Genomic DNA, 21,420 nt, shown 5'->3' with positions numbered 1-21,420 from the left:
GTGACTTGCATGAGGCTGAGAAGCTTGAGGGTGGCCAATCATCCCAATTTGCCCAGAGCTTTCTTGATTTTAGCTTCCTCCATCCTGAACAAACAGGAATGGATGATCATTTTAGGAGAACACTGGCCTGCAGCTTTGTCTGTACCCCTCTGAGGGTGCTGCCCATCCCCTGCCTTTTGTCACTGTGTTCCAGATTCACCCAGTACATTTTTGATGCGTCCCTACCAAAGTCATGAGCACCATGCCAGGCACTGGCAGGTGAAGATGAGCAATACATGTACCTGCTGTCAGAGGGCTTGCAGTCAGGTGGAGATGATGGTATACATCAGAAGAGACCACCACGAAGGAAAGTATGATTTAAAAACCAACCAAACAAACAAAACGAGTATTATAATTTCCAGAGGAGGAGTTTCAGAAAGGATAGGGCAACCTACAAAATCAAATGCTAAGGGAACATCAGAAGTGTAAGGAAGAAGATGAGCCCCCTGGATTAGAGACTAGTGTGATGAGAAAGAAAGTCAAGTAGAGTAGCAAGGTAGAGATCAGCAGAGAGTGAAAACAGCCAGTCACCCTGCGACGTTATCCAGAGACTTACACTTTCCACCAGGAGACAGTAACTGTACCACACTGGCCCTCCCATGATAAGCAACTAGGAAATGGGACAAAATATGGGAGTCGATGTTAGACATTGGACAATTGGTGCCATCACTGGAAGAGTATAAACAAGAGGTGAGCTCAATTAGAAAACAACTTTTTTTTTTTTGGCAGCACTGGGGTTTGAACTCAGGGCTTCATGTAAGCCATTCCACCAGCCCAAGAAACCAGCTTTTTGCCTGGAGGATTTTCTAGACCCTGGCTCAGGGAAGGGAGTGCAGGCACATGACAGACTCACACTGAGCTGGAGAGATAAAAACTGCAGGGCAGGGTGGCAACCCCTTACCTCTCTATCCAGACTTTTTTTTGTTTTGAAGCATGAATCATATCACCTAAATTAAAATTTTTATTTTTGTCGTTATTATCAGTCTCCCTGTGACTTCCTCCTCAGAATTCAATCACCATAAAGACCGGACAGAGATACTTTTTTATTCACTGCTATAACCCTAATCCAGTGAAAGCAATGGCTGATCAATAAATTTATTTATTCATGGTAGTACTGGGGTTTCAATTCAGGGTCTTGTGCTAGGTTGACAGACACTCTCTTTCTTGAGCCATTCCCCCAGCCCTTTTTTGCTTTAGTTATCTTTCGCATAAGGTCGTGTGTTTTTCCCTGAGGCTGGCCTCAGACATAAATCCTCCTGTTTAATGCTTCCTGCTTTACTGGAATCGCAGCCATGTGCCACCACACCAAATTTCTGTCTACAAATGCAGTCTTGCTAACTTTTTCCTGCCTGGCCTCAAACTTCGATCCTCCAGATCTCTGCCTCCCAAGTAGCTGGGTATAAACCACCCTGGACAGATAACATATAATTCTTGATGTGTGGGGCAGCATGCCTGACTGAGCTGTTAGGACCCATTGTGGGAGAAGAATTACTATGAAAGCTTAGAAAGGAACAGTTCAAATGAGAGCAAAGGTCAAGGAGAAGGAGAGGCCACACCAGGGATCCAGCAAAGTAGTGTAGAAATAGAAATCATTGATTTCAAAGCCCAGGAGGTCAAGAAGCTGAAGGATGGTGATGTCACTAAGAGAATACCTAAACCAATGGTTGGTTGACTGGTATGGTATGAAAGGCTGAAGTCATCAGGGAATGTGGACTGGTGCCCTACAAGCTGAAGGTAGAGGTGAAGAAGATGGTGTGAGGAATGGAGAGAGGGCTGGCATGGTGGATGGAGGCTACAGAAGAGAAAGGAGAATTATTGCCTGCAGAGTCCAGGGAGCAGACCCCTCCTCAGACCAGAAACAAGAAAATTGATCTCCACTGGAGATCACTAAGAGAATTGCACCATGATGGAAGTCCAGTTTTCAGTTAAATTTAGGAAACAAAAAACCAAATTAAAAATGGAAAGGAGATTGAGGGATTCCTCATGGCAAAGGGCAGATGGTGGAAAGATGCAGTAAAAGGCAATACTGACATCCTGCTACTTGACTGGGGACAGAATTGTGGAAGCTGTGTTTAGAGTAGCGTTAGAGGAATATCAGGATGGAGGAAGTTGTATTTTTGTTTATTTATTTTTAGTTTTTGTGTGTGTGTGTGGAACTGGGATTTCATGTTTGCAAAGCAGGTGCTCTACCACTTGGTCCACACCTCCAGTCCATTTTGCTCTGGTTATTTTGAAGATGGGATCTCAAGAACTCTTTGCCCGGGCTGGTCCCAAAACACAATTCTCTTGATCTCAGCCTCCCAAGTATCTGGGATCCTGTAATCTGTAATCTGATTCTGTAGCTATGAGGCATCAGCAGTCTATTGAGAAAGCGGAATATTAACAAGCAGGATAATCGAACATTTCTCCTGTTTGCATACATTCATTCATGACTGTAGGGAAAGGGAGATGTGAGCTAAACTATCCAGGTTGGTGTCAGCAGTTTACACCCATTGCTTCTGAGGCTGGAGCCATTCCTTCATTTTCATAGCATCCTTGGGTTAATATTCAAGGTGACAGCAAGGGGTTGGGGACAGGAGAAACATGAGGCAAGGAAGGATTGTCTCAGAGAAGACTCACAGAGTTTAGTAATAGGAGCCCATGTCATGGTTTCAGATTACAAATCCATGTCTCAAATTCTAAACACTATTTCCCTTCCAAGGAAAAGGAAATCAGAATTTATTGCAGGCAATTAATTAAAGATGCATGCTCTCTCTGCCTTTCCAATGAAGGAAAAAGGTATAAGAAGTAAAACATTTGGCAACATTTTAGTTTACTAAAAGAAAACAGAACCAACCTACTGTCACTTCAAAGGTATTTTTTGTTGTTGTTACACACCTTGAGCCAAAGGATTGCCAAACATTTTACCCACATGTTGTTCTTACTCTGTAAGACAGGGCAGCAGGAAGCCCAGCCTCCAGTCTGGCACCCCCCCCACACACCCCTCCTGTAAAAGAACACACTGGCTGAATTACAATTTTTCTTGCCTTTCCAGGGATATATTCCATTTGGAAAAGAAAGTGCCCAGTATTGTTCAGTAGGGGGAAGAAAAGAGAATGGCGATGAAATAGGGTGGTTGCCATCTGAATCGAATTAAATATTTTCTTGTTTATTTTGTTCTGTGTTCTGCTTTTCCTTCTAAAGAGGCAAAAGACTCCAGTGGAGTATTACTCAAATGTTACTCAATGAGAAGAATCCGTTCAGCAGCCTCGTTCGCTCGAGGTGGGATGAGCGGCCTTCTGCCTCAGAGCAAGCAGAGAGGTTCACAGGACTCATATTTTCAGCCCAGCACTGGGGACGGAGCATTTTCTGTCCACTGTTCACAACGCCATAGGCCTGGAGGGGGCAGCTTTGGACTCACGGTTGGGCCATGGCTCTTGTGGAGGCTAGGGAACAGTCTCCTCTCTGCACTAAAATAAGACATCATACAATGTGACAACGGCCGAGCTCCTTTGCCTAACACTTAAGCCTATCACCAGAAAGTCATCTGGAAAGTTCCATCCTCTCCAAGACATAGAAATGACTTGCTTAAGATAATCCAGTCAGAAGCAGCTGTGAGAAAACCACCCAGTCCCATATAGCAGCTCCCCTGGGGTCAGTCTCTTCCTTTTCATGAACAAAGATAATTCACTCCTACTCACACCCAATGCTCAAGCCAAAGCTGGTTTAGAAAAGAAAAAGAAAGAAATCAATGTCTTGCCTCTTTCTTTTTTCCTTTTCCTTTTATGTTTCAGAAAACGAACTTCTCCCTCCCATTCCCTAGATCTGGGTATTTCTTGCACAGCAGGACACAAGGATTGATTGTGAGGAAAGGGCTCTAATTTCCCTCTGTATTCACTGAGCATCTTTTTGCACTGTCCCTAGGGTGTTCAATACTTAGCATACTTCCCTGAAACCCTTAGTTCAAGTCCAGGCCTTTATGCGAAATCAATCCATTACACTTTCTTTCTGCAGCCAAGAGTAGTGGACATTTGCTTTTTGGCCACTCAGTGTCCATACACCCTACTTCCTGTAACTGTGGTCAGGGAGCCTCGTCCACTCATTCTTGGTCCCTGTGGCTCAGGGGGATTGCTCTGCCCACGCCTATGGTGGACAGTACTTCATCACACTGCTGGGGCCCTGTGACTGGAGCCAAAGTAAGTAAATGACCGGACCAAAGCCGAGACACTGTAAGACCCAGCCAAAACCTCTGGGAAAGCACCTCTCTTTCTTTCTGTGTTAAATTTGACCAAGCAGAGAGTTTACAGTTATGCCATTTTACTACAATGTAGAGCCTATGATGAAAGCACCCTAGCAGGAGGAGTTACTGAAAGAGAAAAAGAGAGCAATTAAGTCCTGAAGATTCTGTTAGAGTTCTGAATCTAGGAACACCCAAAACAAGCTAATCCCTGGGCTTCTCAAAGAGACATTCATCCTTTTTTCCTTGAGAGAGAATTGTGCAACATGCTGTAGTTTGGACCTGAAATGTCTCCCAAAGACTCATGTGTGAAAAGCTGGCTCCTGGAGGTAAGTGCTTTTGGGAGGTGGTGGAACTTTTAAGAGGTGAGGCCTAGTGGGAGGAAGTTAGGTCATTGGGGGTGGGCCCTTGAATAGAGGATTGTGAGACCCTGCTCTCTTTTTCTTCCTTCTTTTTGTTTCATTGCTATGAGGTGAGCAGTTTTGCTCCACCATGCTCCTCCATCATGAGGTGCCACCACAGAACCAAAGCAATGGACTGGACTTCAAAGCTGTAAGCCAAAATAAACCTCTTCTCTTTGTAAGTTGATTATCTCAGGTATTTGTTATAGTACAAAAAGCTGACAGACCCACAACTGAAAAAGTCATACCTATTACTCCTTCCTATCCTGTTTATAGGATGCTTACTACAAGTTTAAGCTCTCTCACTTGTAAAATCATCCTCCTTTTGTATGTTGCAAAAATGTCCCCTGGTAAGGGCTCTCCATTTTGTTGAAGTCATTCTCATTACTCCTGTGCAATGCAGTGTTGAAATGTCAGCTCTTTACAGTTTTACAGAATCTTCTAGATCTTTCTCTTCATCTCATTCATTTACTTGCAACTCAGCAATGACTTCTTGAGTGCTCAGTACGTACTTTTAAAAGACCTTGGCCTCAGCAAGCATGTAAAATATCAAAGCAAGATGGTGCATAGGACAGGAAAATGTAAGAAGTGATGTGAAACACACATGCATGTAACCCTGTGTGCTGAAGCAAAAAAAAAGCCATGTTTGTTGGAAGAACAAGATTCTGAGTAAAGGAGGTGGGGTGGAGGGAGGGTGGCAGAAATGAGCTCAGAAATGCTGGGGAGGTCCAGACAGGTAGAGCCTCAGAACTCCACAAGCTGTTTGGAGAAGGGGGAAAGAGAGCTAAAGACTTCAGAAAGAGGAGCAATGAAGAGACTTGTGTGCTCAGAATCTGTGACACTGCTGATGTGCACAATAGAAACTTTGAACATTTCTGGCCACTTCAAGAAAAGGGCTTCTATTGACTTTTTCCTTTTTCAGCAGTATAAATGAATGACTTCTTGTGGGTACTAGCTCTCATCTGAGATCAACGTCTAGTGCATCTCAGCTTGATGTTTTCCTCTGACCTCCTACCCTCCCTGCTTCAAGGAAGAATAACAATTCAGTGACGACGAGGCACTTCGCAATATTCAAATGCCATAAAAAAACAGATTGTTGTCCCTCTGGTTAATAATGATAAGTAATAATGCTTCTGCCCATGATTGGAGTTTGGCTTGGACACAAATGACCATTTTTTGCTGGCTCACCTACCTTGTGTCCATACCCAGAATAATCGGGAATCTCCCAGCCACGACCAATATTTCAGGAAGGATTTGTCACACTGTGTTGTGAACTCATAAAGTTTATGACACTGCTTGTAGCTGCTCATTTACTAATACAGTAATATTTAAAGCTCCTAGCGGAAAAAGCCTGGGCCACTTGCTCCACGGCCCTTGCTGTCCTACACCCTGTGGAGGTACTGAGGTCATCTCCCATTCTACGTGGAGCATAGTCAGATTTAATATGACCTGGTGGATCCACAGCCTGACCCAGCAAGCTGGCTCCCAGCATCCTCTAGACCTCTCCAGATCCTTTGTGAAGCTTGCTGTTTGAGCAAGGAAGCCTTTTTTCCGCCTCTCTTCTTAGGAGGAAATAAGTTAGGATGCCTTAAAGTCTGTGAGGTCAAAAGGGCTCATGGAATTTGTCAGAGCTGCTTTAGGAAGTCGCTTTTTATTACATTCTCCTGTGTGGGCAAATACCAAATTAAAAATAATATAAAAGGACCACTGTATTTTAGGGTTAGGGAGGGTTTACAGGAAGGAGAACAATTGGTTTGACAATACACAAGGGAAAGAATATTGGAATGACTGGGATCGCAAAATTTAAACTTGCGAAACTACATTTACTTTTCAGAAGTAAATATGCCAGAAAAGGTGGTAGAAGTGTATACAAAGAAAAAAATATGTTTTTTGCATTATTATCTTTCAATGCTAAAGCTTTTTGAGCCTCATTTGATTTCTGAAGGATATAGCTTCAGAGAGCACCATTTGGGGACTTTTTCAACTCCAGGCTAATATTCAGTGGAACTCAAACCCAAGGAGAAAGAAATTTTTTTTTTTATCATTGTTGTGCTGAGGGTACATTGTGGCATTTACAAAAGCTTGTAAAATATGTCATAGTTGAATTCACCGCCTCCATCATTCTCCTTTATCCCCCACCCCCCATTCCTGGAATAGTTTCAACAGGTCTCAGTTTTTCCATTTTCGTACATGTGTACACAGTGTTTGCACCATATTCACCCTCCTACACCCTCTCTCCATGTTCTCCCCCTTCCCACTGGTACCAATCTCCCAGGCAGGACCTGTTCTGACCTCCTGTCCTCTGATTTTGTAAAACAAACAAACAACACAACATTTTGTCAAACGTAATTTACAGAAATGGAAGTATTGCTGATAGATTTACTTTGAGGATGCTGATCAGGGAATAGCAGTCTTCAGTATCACCTTTCCTCTGCTTTCTTCCTTAAAGGTTATTCTTCATTTTCAAACAAGTAAGTGCTATAGTTTGAATCTGCAACGTCTCCCAAAGGCCTGTGTGTTAAAGGCTTGATCCCCAGAGTGGTGCTATTGGGAGGTGGTGGGACCTTTAAGAGGCGGGGCCTCATGGAAGGAAGTTAGGTCATTGGCAGTGTGCCTTCTAGGGAGACTGTGGAGCTCCAGTTTCTTCCTCTTCATTTCTTTTGTGTCCTGGCCATGAAGTGAGCAGCTTTGCTTTGTCACACACCTCTATGATGTGCTGCCTTGCCACAGGCCCAAAGCAAGGGGCCAACTGGCCTGGACTGAAATCTCCAAAATTGTGAGCCAATATAAACCTTTCTCTTTATAAGTGGACTATCTCAGGTATTTGTTGTAAGATAGAAAGCTGATTAACACAGTGAACCACACTAATGATGCTAGAACCATAATGTCTAAAGTCCCCAAAGAAAATGAAACAAAACCTGAAACACCAAAGTTATGGGGTTGAAGGTAGCTTCCCAGGTGTCCAATATTTAAAGCAAGGAGGTTTATCTTCCAGTCCCTTTACAGGTTTACCATGTCTGGTGTAGGCAAGGGGAACAGCAAGACTGCAAGGCCTCCAGAGAAAAGGAGCAAGGATGCAGGAGAAGAGCTTGGGAAGTCCTACTGCTGCTTTCTGCCAATATTTGGAATGTAGTCATGCGAGCTCAGATCCACACTCTAGAGCTTCCGAGGGAAGAAGAGCAGAAGATGGGAATGCTACATTGTTTTCCTATATTTCTTGTTATGGCAAAATGCACAATAACATAAAATTTATCATTTTAACCACTTTTAGGTATATAGCTCAGTGGCATTAAATATGTTCATATTGCCCAGCATGAGTGGCTCACGCCTGTAATCCCAGCTACTCAGGAGTCAGAGATCAGGAAGATCACGGTTCAAAGTCAGCCCAGGCAAATAGTTCAAGAGACCCTATCTCCAAAAAAACTCATCACAAAAAAAGGGGAGAGCTGGTAGAGTGGCTCAAGGTATAGGCCTGAGTTCAAGGCTCAGCACCACAAAAAAAAAAGTTCATAATGGTGTACATGATGTATCTCCAGAACTTTATCGTCATCCCAAATGGAAACTCCATACCCATTCAGTCAATAACTGAATTCTATCCCTCCCCGGCCCCTGGAAGCCATTATTCTATTTTCTATCTCTATAAATTGGACTCTTCAAGGTACCTCATATAAGTGGTACCATACAGGATTTGTCCTTTAGTATCAGGCTTATTTCACTTAGCACAGTGTCTTCAAGAGCCATGTTCTAAGATATGACAGGAGTTCCTTACTTTTAAGGCTGAATAATATTGCATTCCATGTATCTAACACATTTTACTTATCCATGTATCTGTCAGTGAGCATTTGGTTTATTTCCACCTTTTGGTGACTGTGAATATGCTATGGTGAACATGAGTGTACAACTATCCATTTGAGATCTTGCTTTCAATCACTTTTTTAACCTAGGTTATCAATTTTATTAGCATATAATAGTTGTACAAGGGGATACATTGTGGCATTTACATATTTACATGTGCTCACAACATATCTTAGTTAGATTTACCTCCTCCATCATTCTTCCTCATCCGCCTCCCTTCTTAGAACAAGTTTCATTGTTCTGTTTTCATACATGGATACAAAACACATCCACCTTCCTTGACCCTCTCCATTTGTCCTCTCCCCTTCCAGTGGGACCCAGGACCTGTTTTACCTTCCTGGCCTTCATTTTTTAAGTGTGTATTGATTGTTCAAGGGGGTCTTGCCTGGGTATTTCAGACATGTGTATATCGTGCTTTAATCAGATTAACCCCTCCCCCATTACTTACTCTTTATCTATCACCTTGTTCTCCTATTATTCAACAGCTTAGAGTGTACTGCACTATATTATCTTCAAACACAGATGTAAGGTGTTTCAATATTTTTCATATGTGTGTTTATGTGTACATTTATCTTATAGGTTTAGCGTCCACATATGAGGGAAAACATGTGACCTTTGTCCTTCTGAGCCAGGCTTACTTCACTTAACATGCTCTCCAGTTCCATCCATTTACCTGCAAACAACATAACTTCATTCTTCTTTATGTCTGAATAATACTCCACTATGTATGTATACCACGTTTTCTTTCTTTTTTTCTTGTTGTGCTGGGTGGGGGTACATTGTGGCATTTACAAATGTATACCACATTTTCTTAATCCATTCATCAGTTGTGGAGCATCTGGGCTGTTCCAAGGCTTGGCTATTGTGAATAGTGCTGCAATGAATATGGGTGTCTTGCTTTCAGTTCTTGTGGATATATAAGCAAAAGTGGAATACTGGATCACACAGTAATTCTATATTTAATTTTTTGGGGAATCACCATTCTATTTTCCACAGTGGCTATGCTATTTTATGGCTGTGCTCTCATACTAGCAATGCACAAGAATTCCAGTTTTTCTACGTCTTTGTCGCACTTTTTTTGGTTGTGGTACCAGGGTTTGAACTTGAGGCCTCACGCTTGCTTGACTTGAGCCACGCCACCAACCCTGGATTTTGACTGACTCTAAGGAAACATGATCTCACAATAAAATGCATCCAATCAGGATTAGAGTCACCACTAGGGATGATAAAGTCAAAGGTGACTCCAGATAGGGGTTAACCAACTTCCAAAATGGAGAATGAATCTGTGGTATAATGGCATTTGAGGGCCTTTATAATGTATCTGATTTTGATTTGATATATGTAAATTAAGAACAATGTGTAGATTATAATGACTTTTTGGGATTTATGTGTATGTAGAAGGGAGATCAACCTATAGATATATTTTGTTTAGTGTATATGTCCCCAAACTTGGCAACTTCTCAACAAAATTTAGATATCCTCCTTCTCTTTGATTATGGTGACAGTGGGTCTGGGGTTTCTGGAGTAGAGAACCAGGAGGTAGCCTCACTGCCCAGTTTAACAGTTTATGACTCACTCCACCCAGCCCCAATTGTCCATTTAAACATTAAACTACCCATTTATGAACCAAGGGTGAATTGAAGTGATTTACTTACTAGAAGAGTTTTCAATAAGATACAAGTCTTTGACCAGAGCATTCAAAATAGAAAGATGTTACCACATTTATCATTATTTCTAATGTTCATGTATGTTCACTTATTTTGTTAATTTTTAAGTGAAAGTAATTGGCAAAGACTATGGTATTGGTTGCCATGAGCCTTTTCCAGAAATGACTATGAGTTCTTATTAAGTTACTTGTTCTAGGGATGGTGGAGTGGCTCAAGTGATAGAGCGCCTACCTAGCAAGCGTGAAGCCCTGACGTTAAAACCCAAAGTACCACCACAAAAAACCCCAGAGTATTTGTTCATAAAAGTAGGGTTTTTTTTCCACACTGTATACCCCAAAGTGTAAGTGGTAAGGGCTAATATTAGCCTTATTATGCATGCAATATTGTTATTATTTCTGTTATTATTAAGTATTGTGGGTACTCTGTGGTGAGTTGAATGTGGTCATCCAACACAGTAAATACCATGGTGACACAGGTACTTTAAGTAGTGTGTGCTTAAAAGCATTCATTCAAAGCACATGGTGACAACTAGACTTGTCATGACTTTAGTCCTCTCAGGGGTAAAAATGCACCCCAATATTTAATGAAACATTACTAAAACTTGCATATTTGGGTTCTGTTTATTTTGTTTTGATGTACATATCATTTTCTGAATTCAGAGCAGAGAAAGTCCTAGTTTGTTAAATGCATTTTGTTTTTGATGCCATTCTCTCTCTCTCTCTCTCTCTCTCTCTCTCTCTCTCTCTCTCTTTCTTCTATCCCTTTGCCTTCCCTGGCTAATCTGTTTGCTTTGGACAGTGGTAGAGAAGTGTTACAAGGGAAGGGTGGTCCTCACTTACAATTGTACTTTTTCATGGAACTCTAACCTAGACTTGAAAGTAATCCATTGTGGGTTATGATTTATGACAGATGAATACCAAATAATTCTAGGACATTTATTTTGTTTCAGGCACAACAATAGGGGATGAAAGGGAGAAAAGTTTGGTTTAAAACAAATCAAGTCACAAAAAACCTCAATAAATGTTTTATAACTGAAATGTATAACTGAATGAATGCTACGATGCCTAAAATTCCTGTTGTGAAAATCATCGCTGTGGGATAAGGCATGGGGAGTCCGGAAAGCAGAGGTAATATATTCCAATTGTTCCGTTAGTAGCCAAAGAAAATGAAAACTTGTCCCCCAGGAATCTGGGGTTAGTGCTGGAAGATGCTCAGGACAGAATTTCTTTGAACCTTGTGTCTTAACTTCAAGTTTACACAGAGCTTGAACCTCGTGAACTTGGACCTCATGACATAGTCCAGCCACAGGAGCAGCATGGTGGTTGCTGTACTTAGGGATTCAATTAGATCCTATGTGCTATTTGACTAAATGTCCACGTGTTAAAATCTTGGTCCCCAAGGTGACACTATTGGAGGTTGTGGGTCTTTAACAGGTATGGCCTCGTAGGAGGTCCTTAGGTCATTGGGATTGTGTCCTAAAGGAATTATGGGATGCTAGCACCTTGCTCTTCTGACTTCACTCTTTAGCTCGTTTAGCTTTCCCTGGCACACACCCCACCATGACATGCTGCTTCACCATAGGCTGAAAGCAACAGGGCCAGCCAGTTAGGGACTGGGAACTCCACAATCATGAACTAAAGTAAACCTTTCCTCTTTATAAGTTACTTATCTCAGGTATGTTGTTATAGTGATGAAAGCTAGTTAACCACACCACCCCAACCTTGTATAGGTAAGTAACCCTATCGTCATCACCCTCATCTTTGATGAGCAAAGGCAAGGTATTTTATATTTACACATATCTTAATAAGAGCTTATTTTAAAATTATTTGAAAGTTAAATCACTTAACTTGCCCTCAAGGAATACATGATCAAAGGGTCATATTATTCTGTGATGTCTTATATTTTCTGGATATTTCATATGTATCCTTATTGGTAAAACATGATAATAAGCTATCTTTAATACTGAAGACATTGGTATTGAGTACTTAATTCACTTATTGTTGTTTAAAAAAGTTTAAATTATAGTAATAATGCATGCTTCATTGTTAAAAACCTGGAAAATGAGAGAGAAATAGCTGAAGGACTCTCATTATCCCACTGGCTATCATTTTAGAGAGTGAAAGCATAAGGAGGTCTTAGGAAGTAGAGAAAAAGGACCATTAGATTCTGACCAGGCAAAGATCTTGGGTCCCATCCATGGGAGAGGGTAGGTTTGGGAGGGATGCTACCATGGGTATTTCTGGGTGCTAAAAGAAACAGTACTAAAGAAAGAATAAAGAGGGCCTTATAGCTAACAGCAGGGATGGGAGGAAGGACAGAAGAACATCTGCCAAAGGCACCTGGAGGTCAATGCCACCCATGCCACAGTTGGCTAAGGTCACCCTGAATTTAAATAGAACTGAGATGGTCCCATATCCCAGGACCAAGGTTTTCCTTAGGGCAACTGAATGTACTTGATCATTTTCCCCCTTAATCATCTACTAACGATGTACTTAGTATTTAGCTGGGACCTATTATTAACTCTCACCTAGCCTCCTTCCCTATCCTCAGAGTTCCTGGCTTACCTGCAGAATTTCTATGCATTAATGTTTAAAAAATATCATCTCAGTTTTATGTAAATAACAAAGAAAGATTAACTGAAAAAAAAGCCATGGTGCTCTGTAAACACTACAAAGTCAGGGATAATATCTCTATTTGTTCATCATAGTATTCCCAGTGCCTTGTGGAGTAGCTGGCATATAGTAGGCATTCATTAAATATTTGATGAATGAATGAGTGAATGAATGAAGGAACAATCTAGGGTCAGGTAGAGAGCAGAATTCACCCCAGATGATCCAAATGAGAAAGCTTTAATGGAAGGACTACTTGTTGAGGGATAGGTAAGGCTAACACAGCAAGAGAGGGCCAGTGAGGCATCCAGGGACTAGCAACAGTGGCAGACCATGACCACCTCAGGACTGGAGAAACAAAGTAAAGAAGTGTGTATCCCAAATCCAATGAAGTCTGAGCTGTGCTAAGACCTGTATTTATACAGAAACAGAATTACAACCAGAGGCCAGGAATCAAAGGTGGAAGAGAAGAAGGAAAAAACATCCCTCACTCCCTCCTACTCTTTCCCCAATTACAAATCCCTCCTGTTAGCCAAACTCAACTGTACTTCGAGGCAGCAAGGGAGTATGTGTGATTCAATTACAAGAGGTCAGCTCCCGGAGCAGGGAATGGGGCAGAGGATGGAGACAATCAGGGGAGGCCAACGTGGAGGAACCAGCATGACATTACCTTCCTAGTGCCCAGTGAGTTCAACATCCATTTCTGCATGGTTACCAGTTAATATCTAGGAGGGAGTTCATACTTGCCATTCAGGGAACTGGAAACAAGTTTTCCTGGGGAGAGTAGCTGGCTTCTGAGCTTACTGTTCCCCTCTGAGAAAAAATCTGGAATCTCTTGGTCTTTAGGATATGAAGCCGGCCCATCTGCTCCTCAGCCTTCAGCCTGGTTGGTGTAAGGAGACCACTGGGACTGAAGTAAAATCCTAACCATCCAATTAAGATAGCTGTAGACTCAAGGGCCTTGATCAATTTCTTTCCTGAGATTTGCTTCGGCTTCCCCAGCCATAAGGTGACCAAAGAAATGGTCCAGAGAGTCCAGGTTGAAGCTGAATTAATCTTTGCTGTTAATTTTTGTAGTTTGTGATAGGTAACTCTGTTGAAATCCAGATACAAATACTGTTGAACCAAACATGTACTGTTATGTAAAGCCTTCCCATGGACATCTTACTAAGAAGTTAACTCTCCAAGGAGCTAGATTATGGCTTTTTGTTTTGTTTTGTTTTTTAAAGCAGTCAGCAGCCTAACCTTTTTCTAAAACAATAAACAACCTGGTACAAATGGAGCTTGAACCTCCTGGCGTGCAAATTTCTAGAAGCATGACCTTTGGAGCTTAAGTAATTCCTGTGATGCCTGTTGTTCGTTTTTCAGGCCATCTTCAGTAAGTACCAAATGTTAGCCACTGCTCTGTGCTTTGTGGACAACTCCTGTGCCCGAGGAGCCCTGGTCTGTAGGCTTTTACCCAGGAGCCTTTCCCTGGAGTTGCCACCCCTCTCACAGCTACACACACTGCACTGTGTGGCTGATCCATTCCCCAGGCTGTTTACTGACAAGACACTTGCTGAACCAGTTGGGCTTCAGGTCCAGGACAAGGATTACAGCCTCGTTTATCCATCCTTCCTTCCTGTTGTTCCAAGCAATTGGTTGGAATCATTTTTCTTTCTTTCTTTCTTTTTTTTTTTTTTTTTGTTCTGAACACTTCCTGAAGTTCCATTCGCCTACTGTCCCTCAGCCCTGGACTCGTGAATGCAGTGAGTGTAAAGGAGGACACAGTTTCAGCAGCTGTCTTTGCAAGAGCACCCATCCTTCCAGAGTGAAAATGGCCTGGGCAGAGGTGAGTGACTCATAGTTTGTAATTTAAGGTAATAGGTTTGTATGACAGATTGTACCTGTCCCCTCCCCTCCCCCCACCGAAAGACTTCCTAAGACCATTGGCCTCAACTGAGTGTACCATTGGCTAACAATGAAATGACAATGAACGTGGGCTCATAGCACCTTTTTTCATGAAAATATAAACATTTTATTTTGAAATAAAGCTTTCTGCTCAGAGGATCTAATACTTCCTCTCACCCACCTTTTTTTTTTTAAGATTTCAAATTTTTCATCATGAGTTCCTTTATCCATACAGTTTTTGAAGTGAGGTTGGTGAGGTTTGTTTGTTTGTTTGTTTGTAACTTTTAAAAGTTTCCTTTTAGTCCCTATAGCTACCTTTCCTTCACATTTAAAAGAACCTGGGAATGAGCAATATAAATACGATATAAACACAATATAAATACAATGGTAAATTTCCATTGCAATATTTAAAAGCAATGTTCCTTAACTTTATATAGTTCCATATCAAATGCTTGTAAAGTTCTGCTTTGTAACACTAGTTTGCGCTGACCTATGAGGAGGCACAGATACAACTTCGCTTTGTCCCACACTTGAACTTGAATTTTCTAAATTAGTGGAGCGCTCACTGGAACTCAGACCAGTAACATCACCCAACATTTTAGCCCCTCAGGTTTCTCATCTGCTTACAGTAGGGCCACATCAAGTGATGGTGGCACCTTCTGCCTATAAGTTTCCATGATTCAAGTTCAAAGCACTAGTTTTCTCTCCTTATTAAAACTATTACAGTATGTGACGAAATTAGGGCAGAGAAGGTCGGTATAATTGTTATCTCCCATAGCACAACCATTGGCTGGTTTATAGAAGGGCATAGCCAACTTTAACAATCAAAAAGATACAACTGGAGTTCAGGGTAACTTGGTCCTACCTCCCAAGAGATACTCAACTACATAAAACCTGGCAGAGTCTCAGCATTTGAAGACTGAGGCAGGAAGACTGTGAGTTCAAGAGTCTGAGGCCAGCTTGGGTTACAGAGTGAGACACTGTCTCAAAAAAAGAGAAAAAAATCTGACATAATAATGGACAGGTGGAAGTGGAATTCTGGGAATAGAGATAGATTGGGGTGACCACAGGGCAGAGGTAGGAATTATAAAGGAGAGAGATAAGATAAACACAGGGAGCTTTGTGTGTGTGTGTGGAATGGGGTTTGAACTCAGTGCTTTGCACTCTCAAAGCAGGCCCTCTACTGCTTGAGCTACACTGCTAGTACATTTTGCTTTGGTTATTTTGGAGCTACACTGCTAGTACATTTTGCTCTGGTTATTTTGGAGATGTAGTCTCATGAACAATTTTCCTTGGGTGGCCTTGAACCGTGATCCTCCAGATCTCAGCCTTCCAACTAGCTAGGATTACAGGTATGAGCTACCAGTGCTAGGCCTACAGGAGGCTTTTTGATTGGTTTTCACTTCTAATTTATTTGCTGATCACCAAAATATATAATAATTAATATGTAACAGCAAAATAGATAATTGGTGTATAATGAGTAATTTTCTGGGCATGTAATAATTTTGTCCTTTGTTATTGTTTTGGCATGGGGGTGGGGTAGCACCCTTGTCAAGAAGCCTGGGTGTGTGAACCACAGTGAGTGCATAGGATGGGGCCTATTAGAAAAAGGGAAAGATAGATGTTGCAGAGGAACTGAATCAGAGCTGATTGCCACACAAGAAAAGGGCTATGAGAGAAGCCAGTATGAGAGGGGATTCATGGGGAGACACCAGTATGATTTGAGGCAGGGCAGAAGGTGACTGGGTCAGGCAGCAAAGAAGAACATTAAAGGAACAGACAAATCAGTTAAAAAATGCATGAAAGCGGGGAGCTCAGAGAAATTTTCGTCCATGCTGATTGCAAAGGCCAAGCCAAATTGATAAGGTGCTACGAATCTTGGAAAATAAGGATTTGGAGACAAGAGTTTTATTTCAAATTAGGGTTCAAGTTAGGAATAGACACACAAGGACTGAGGGAGCTAGGCCTTATAGCTGATAGGACGGACCAGGTAAGAGAACTAGACAATGAAGACCTGGAATTTACTGAATCTAAATATGACTTTGTAGCCAGGCAGGTGCTGGTGGCTCACGCCTGTAATCCTAGCTACTCAGGAGGCAGAGATCAGGGGGATCATGGTTTGAAGCCAGCAGGGGAAACAGTTCATGAGATCATGTCTTGAAAACATCCAATACAAAAAAGGTCTGGCATAGTGGCTCAAGAGGTACAGAGCCTGCCAAGGACACACTAGGCCCTGAGTTCAAGCCTCAGCACTGCCAAAAAAAAAAAAAAGTGACTTTGTATTCTGAAATGTTCATTGAGGATGTTGAGTTGAAGAACTATGGGGAAGATGTTTAAAGGAAAGGTTCAAAGCTCATGTGTTGGGATGAAAAGCACCCAAAATGCCTGGAAGTGTTTCCTACACTGGGTTCTCCGTTGGGTCACAGGGTCTCCCTCCCCTCCCCTCACATCTGCCCCTCCCCCTTTGCCTTCCCTTCCTTTCTTTTTCAGTGCTGGGGATTGAACCCAAGGCCTTGCCCACACTAGGGAGGCTCACTACAGCTGAGCTGCATCCCCAGCCATATCCACTACCTTTGAAAGCATGGTTTATTCAAAACATAACAAATTTTGCTGGTCCCAGCAGGGCCCTGCCTCCTAAGACCATAGCCAAAGCCTCCCCCTCTGTAAAGGATGGCTGGTCATCGTCACCAGAAACTGATGTACAACATTGAGGTCCATCCAGACCAGGAGGGACACCAGCCCCGTATGTCTGCTTTGGGAGAAGCGTTCATTATTTAAAATGTCACACTTACTGCACTTTTAGGGTAAAGAGCATCCTGTCCTAACTCATAGAGTCCTGGGAAAGAGAGAAGCCCCTCACTACTGGTGTAACTTTCCTCAAAGGTCTGAGGCCAGAAGAAACTTGGACCTTCTCTTTAGAGTAAGGATGCTCCCCATCTGATTGGATTCTAAGACCTCTGGGAAAACTTTCTGACAAGTTCTTTTTTCTCTTTAATTGAATCTTAATTTCTAGGGGAATACTCAAATGTTTTGGAACCGGGACTCCTTATACCCTTAAAAGTCATTGAGTTTTCATTTATAGGAACAATATCTATTAATATTTACCTTATTACTCATGAAAACTGTACATTTAAAATTATTTATTAATTCATTTATAAGGAAAGCTAATAAAATCAACAGGTTATATATTTTTATGAAAAATAACTATATTTTTCAAAACAAAACATTTTGTGACAAGAAGGGCATTGATTCTGCCCTTCAGCAAATTTCTGTAATAGCTCACAGCTGGAGTGCCATATCTGCTTCTGCATTCTACCTATTGTGTTATGTTGTTTCCTAAAGATACCGATGGGATAGGGGCTGGAGTTCGGCTCAGTGGTAGCGTTTGCCTTGCTTGCACAAGGCCCTAGGTTCCATTCCCCAGCACCACAAGGAAATTTTATGTGAAGAAAAGCCAGCCTCACACAGATACATAGTTAGAAGAAGGAGGAATATATTAATAGCATTTACAGAGAACGGTGAATATCTTTCTTTGATCCCACACTAAAATTTGATGAGTTACAGTTTCTTAAAAGTTACTTACAGTGTGGAATCTGAAACTCTATCAATGAACTTTTCCTCCTCTTCTGTCTAAGTACCCAATTGATCTATTTTACACTCTGAGTGAATCGTCTACTATAATGGTTTAGTAACGTGATGGGCATTTGGAAAATGTTGGTTAAACTGAGTTGTGCAGGTCTTCCAAAATGTTGACACTATACCGAAAAGTCACATTAATGTCGTTATGGACTTCATCAAAGTGTTCAGAAGTTGTGAAACTCATGGTAATGCACATTAGTTATCTGAAATTAAAAATTTCTCTTGCTAGTGAAAATACTGCCATTCCCCAAAAAAATTACTATGCATTGTTTTCCTTGAAAACAATTTCATTCTTTTTTTTGTTTTGAGAAATAGTCAAGTCTAAGTTGGTTTGTCAGTCAGTCTTTTGAGGTAAAATAATACCCCATGAAAACGTGACTTTCACACATTCCCCAAGTGATTTTCCACCAGACAACTGATGTGCTTCTGCATGCAGAAGAATCGCCTTTATATCTACTTACCACTTTGTCACAACGAATATTTAAAAATCTTGTACTCACGAGTTCAGGTTTAATAAATTAATAATTTTTACTGCTCCATTGGGGACGATCACAAATGAACCTTCCTTTTTCCTTCTCTGAATGCATGCAGTAAATGACAGAATGACTATTAATACATTTTGGTGTTCCTGCACTGTTGCCATCCTCAGAGCAACTGTCAATATAGAGAAAAGGACAAATAACATTGTAATATTATTATGAAAACTATTTTCACCCCTCTGACCTCTGGACACACTGTTCTCAGGGAAGTGCTCCCTTTATCTATCCACCCTGAGCAATACCTGGGCTTCAATGGAGTTTATGCCTGTGAGGGACAGAGTTTATGAAGCACTTTAAACTGTGCAATTTTGACAAAATCCCTTTTAATCTCACATTTGAAAGGTGATGGAGATGAGTGGACAGAGTACTACAATTAAGTTAAAATATGGTTTTTCAAGGTCTGCACTATGGGAGTGAATCAAATAGAATATTCCAGTCTGATGACTCTGGTCAACAATAATCTGATCTAATAGATTATGGGTAGGTGTGCTCTGAATTGTTTATTCAGTTTTGACTTTGAAATTGATTGTTGTAATCTCCAGTATTTATCTTCCTAATAATTCTAGGTTAGTTTAACATTCAAATTAGCTCCTGTTCCCTGAGCATACATTCTTTAAGGGTGAAATGCAAATGATCTTGAAGAGTGTTGCGTAGCACAAAGATATCAATCAACATGGGATTTACGCAGAAAATGTTCTGTCTTCATTTCCATTTTCTATTGTTATGTATTACTCAAAAAAACTTTTGGAAAGAGGTGGAGGGATGAACAAATTCAATTTAAAAATGCTTTTGGCTGTTGATAAAACACCTACATAATTAAAAGTTGATAGCATTTGCCTGCATGCCTTTAAAAGGTCGCAGGAAATGCCCTCTGCTTTGAGGAAAGGCCTAAAGTGTGTTTTCAATTATCCCGCACTGAACACCGGGAAGCATCGTAGCAATTCAGGGAAAGGTGGCAGTGTGTCCGTGCAGAGAAATGATCCTCAACATCCCAGGCAAAAGGCTGTGAGTTCTGTGATCATTGTGCTTACCCAATCTTACCAGCAGAATCTTCAGATTCTACAAACTCAGGGCAATGGGTGTACTTGGAATAAATGCATGTGATTCATCATCCGTTAATTTCAAGCCTAATGCGTAATATTAGTTACAGACAGCTGAATTTGACCTGAGTTAAAGATAGTTCTATTTCAAATTATAACACAGGGAAACTTAAAAAAATTTTTTAAAAAAAAAAAACACCTTTTAGGAGGAATTGGTTTAAGGATGATGGTCTATTTTAAACTTGATGACTCCCCATTTGGGGTTTAGATTAAATTAAGCAGGTGTTGTAACCTTGCTTCAGGTAGCATTAGTTGACACTGGAAGCTAGATCTTTGGAGAGGAGTAGGCAGGGAGGGAGTCATTCTGAGATTTCATGTTTGGGGAAGTACACTTCCCTAGTAAAGGTGTACAGCCTTACTGTTATTTTTAAAGGGGCTTTTGGATCTTACCCCTCCACCCACATAACTCTCCATCCCACCATGGGAGATTTCTAAGAAAAGTCAGAACCGAAATGAGGCATTAGTTATTCGTGTCAACTTACAGTGTCATTTTAATGTTCACCGTGCCTCCACCTTCTTTGAAGAAAAAGTCTATTTAAAAATGGGTACGAAAATATTTAACATAATAACATGATGAGTCAGAGTTTTTAAAAAGCTCAAAAGGAAAGATGTAGTTAAATAATGCACCTTTTTATTTTTTCCCTACGTCTGACTCATGACATATAATGTATTCTGCTAAGTTCAAAGTTTCCTCTTACAAAGAGAGTTTTATGAAATAACTCTTCTTCAGACCATTTTTTACTTCAATTATAGTAGCAGGTTTTGGAGTTTAAATCATTAACAACCTCTGAGTGAACTTCTATCCAAATGACTGCAAGTCACAAAGAGAACAGTCCTCTCTCACCAAATACCTTTTGTGCTGAGTGAGACCTGTCCTTTTCTGTTTTTCCCCTTTATGTCTCTCTTTGAAGCAAGATATGTGAATTTTAAAGTAATGAAAGTATATCAGTTAAATGTAAACTGCTATACGGAGCTCATAATGCACGCTGGAATTGCTTCAAGGTAAACTTCACAAACCTACCTGCATTATGGTAGGAAAAAAGTAAATTTCAGAAGTCAAGATTGCTGTGGGCACTGCTGAAGGGCCATGTAGCGGTTAAGTCAACCATCATGGGTGACCTAATCTTATTTTGCCCCTTTGTCGAGGACCTGTAATTTTCATTTAGGCAGCATTTTTCAAGCGTTAATTCCACCGGACACTCCAACACTGGGCAATTCGTTCGCTTCACCTATTGATCTCACCATATGTTATCTTTTTATTATTATTTTTAAAGAATTATTCTCATTAGAATGTTTGAGGAAGAGAGTGTGGGAGTCTGTAACCTCCAGACTTAAGGTGATGGGGTGAGAGAGAGTAATTCTTTCAGTGACAAAAGCCTGAAGAATTTTATACAGCACAAAATGTAGTTTAATAAACAAAAGAAAGTGGAGACAGCAATATAGTTCCTTTAAAAAAAATCAGTGA

The sequence above is a fragment of the Castor canadensis genome, chromosome 9 (genome assembly GCF_047511655.1).
Source record: "Castor canadensis chromosome 9, mCasCan1.hap1v2, whole genome shotgun sequence".
NCBI lineage: Eukaryota > Metazoa > Chordata > Mammalia > Rodentia > Castoridae > Castor > Castor canadensis.
The sequence above is the reverse complement of the archived record's forward strand: the minus strand, read 5'-3'. Positions refer to the sequence as shown.